Source organism: Toxotes jaculatrix, chromosome 21 (genome assembly GCF_017976425.1).
Source record: "Toxotes jaculatrix isolate fToxJac2 chromosome 21, fToxJac2.pri, whole genome shotgun sequence".
NCBI lineage: Eukaryota > Metazoa > Chordata > Actinopteri > Toxotidae > Toxotes > Toxotes jaculatrix.
Window position 1 is genome coordinate 15,163,257 of NC_054414.1, and position 3,361 is coordinate 15,166,617.

A 3,361-nucleotide genomic window follows, 5' to 3' on the forward strand; every position below is an offset into this window, starting at 1 on the left:
GTCTAGATGTGAAACAAGACTGCTGGCTGTCTTTCAGAAATCCACAAACTTTTTTCTGGATTGTCAGCAGGTCCCCCTTGTTCTCTCTCACATGTTGTGGAGATCACTGCTAAATCCTGAAAATGAAGCCCCAACATCAGCCACTGACTCTATGGACTCAACATCTGTCAGTGACTTTCCTAAACCATGTGAACCTGTGGGTAAACTCTTCTTTACGCACAATAGCAATCCAAGCACAGACAGCTACAAAACAACTGCAGATACTTTGACCAAATCTAGGTCAAATTACTGTCCCAGATAATTCCTTGTGTTTGTTTTAACTTGATTGGAGTGCCAGAGGGGTGGAGTTTACTGCATCATAGCAATTTAGATCACAAGAGAAAGTATTAAAGTAAATGGACTTCACTTTTGATGCACAGCCTTCAGTAACAAACACCATCCATCTGGAGTCTCAAGATAATGAAACAAGCTTTGAAACTATTTAGCAAAGGTTTTGACACTTGGGATATCAGCATATGCACATCAAGAAATCAACATTCATTTAACATTCAACATTATGATTGAATGATATTCATTCAGAAGCACACCACGGGGACCTGCTGATTAATAATCTCCTCATACATTCCATCTGCTGTAGCTCTCCATGCCTCCACATCCCCTTCTACCCTTCAGTTTCTCTGTCTGTTAAAAAGAGGGACATGTAATCATCGTTGTAATGTAATAATGTTTTATTGTTTGCAAATGACAGTACTATTAACTGTCACCCTTTTATATCCATGAGTTTTGCACAAAATGTATCTTTGGGATCTTTTTTCACATCGTTTTATAAACTTGTTTATTATATTTTCTCTGCTTGAGAGGAGTTTGTGTGGTGAATGTGAGTGTATGAATAGTGGAAACAAAAGGAAAAACTCACACATGCACACGTTAAATTGAGCTGTCTTTATCTAGAAATGCTGTCCTTCAGAGCATCCAAAGCTTTCAAGGACAAAGTGACCCTACCAACCTCTGCTTTGTGTGCCAGGGTGGGCGGGTGGTTGTGGGAGGGGAGACTACACAGCTGCTCTTTCTGCTTATTACAGGAGGAGGGATACGACAGCTAGATAAGACACATACACACACACACACCCAGAAGCAAGCCAGGGTTTCAAGGCTGCAGCTGCGAGAGGGAGTCCATCTCATTGATATGGATACACTGCCTCCTACATGCCAACACTGAATGTGTGGGTGCATTTGTACTCTTTAACCACCAGGTGATGCTACTGATGCAGGTTTTATTGTGATCTCTGCTCTGTTATGGTCTTTTCAGCTGTGAACAACAACATACTTGAAGCCATACCTCAAAACAAGCACTATAAATTTGCTGTCAAACAACTGATAGTGACAGCAGAGCACACAGTTACAGCCGCACCATTACATCAATTAAACATCAGCATGGAGGCTGGTTTTAACAGAACAACACTAAAATGTTTTATTCTGTCTTCATTGCTGGTGGCATTCTTTCCTAGCATGCCTTCATAAAGGATCTCTGTAATAAAACACTGACATCAAACTATTACATGAAAAAAATAAACAAAACACACAAGATTGATCTCAGCCAACAGTTGTTACAGGGTTACATCAATATCTGCTAAAAGGGAGAATGTTTTTCTGAGAAAGACTGACTTCGTGTTTAGGGGCTTAGTCACTTCTCTACTATAATGGCTCTCAAAATTGATTATTGATTTTTGATCTCTTCTTTTGCTAAATGTTGAAAGGTGTGCTGAGGTGCAGATGCCGCTTGCAACATGCAGATCTTCTCCAGACAGAACAATACGGGATGGAAGACAAGAGTCCAGGTAAATCCTTGCAGCAGTGTAACAAAGCCGTCTGTGTGTGAAGCTCTGCAGCGTCCTCGAGTACTTTGAGTTCACAGCTTTGTGGTTTGATCGTCTGCAGCCAAACAATGCCCTCTAGTGGTCCAGTCACGTAAAATGATACCAATTGACCAAACGGGTTTATTTTTAATTTTCGAGACATACATGTTTAAAAATGCAAATATAAACCGATTAACTAAACTTGGATATAAATTATGCACAGAAAAAAATAATAATGAAGAAATAATTACATTTCCCAGGTAATAATTCTATTGCTTTTTTGTGTGTAATTTAATGATTGATATAAATATATACAGATACATTACATTAGCATTTAAATGATGCATTAAAAACCCTTCAAAATAAAAAATAAAGAGATACTTAATTTCCTAATTATTAATTATACTGCCTTATGTCTTTAACCTATGAATAAATCCTTGACTCTAGAATCTCATTATTAACTTCAAAAGGCTTTTAAAATTAACTTTTTGTTATTTCATTTAGTAATGTGTCTGCCTGTCAGGTTCTATCTCACAATTCATGTTCATATGTCGACATCATTTTAATTTTGAAGTTTGAATTTCAGTTTAAAATTGAAAGTTTCAGCACATCTGCATAAACAAGCTCATGCCTCCACTTCACTCATTACTGGTTATGGAAAATCATAAATATCATTGCCTCATGAGCAAGGGTGGATTTCAGGCCTACTTAGCACAGCCTCTGTATGAAGTTACTCTTAATGTTTCTTGTCTTAAAGTGAACGATCTCATATAAAAGACACAAAATGACCATAAATAGACACAAAACAACTGCAATGGATGCACCATTTGTACTCATTCTGGCTCATTCAGACTCCTGTATAGGAGATGGGGGGGCTGTTTACTTGTCTGTGCCCAGAGGCCCATTTTCTCATAATCCGTCCATGCTTATAAGATAGGAAAATAATTCGACAAATGCAGGGTAATTTGCTTCTAGTCAATAATTGTTTATACTACTGCCCTTATGTTTATACTTCATTTTGTTCACGGCTCTGAATGGCTTAAACTGGGACCTGAGTACTAATTTCGTACCATAACATGTAAATGTCCTGGTATGACAATAAGTTCCTTGATCCTTGATCCTTGATCCTAATTTAGTGAGTGAACTTCAATTTGCTGGAAATGCTTTAACATTTAACTTCAAAGTCTATTCCTAGTCAGTGTGGCGCACTGTCACAAATAACAGCAACATGAAGCCGTAGTCCTTATCCATTCATGCACCTGACACTGACCCCTGTAGCTGCAAAATGCACATTATTTTGATGAGTCCATTGGTCCGTCCGCGCATTGATCAAATCGCCGCTTGACCGATTCCGAACCCCAACAGAAAGGTTTGTGAAGTCGTCTGATACGAAGCTCCTGATTGGTTGTTACGGGTAGAGCTTATAGAACGGCAGATGTGATTGGTCGAACGGACATTCTGCTCTTTTTTTTCTCGCGATTGTTTCCCGTGTGGGTTAATGGCTC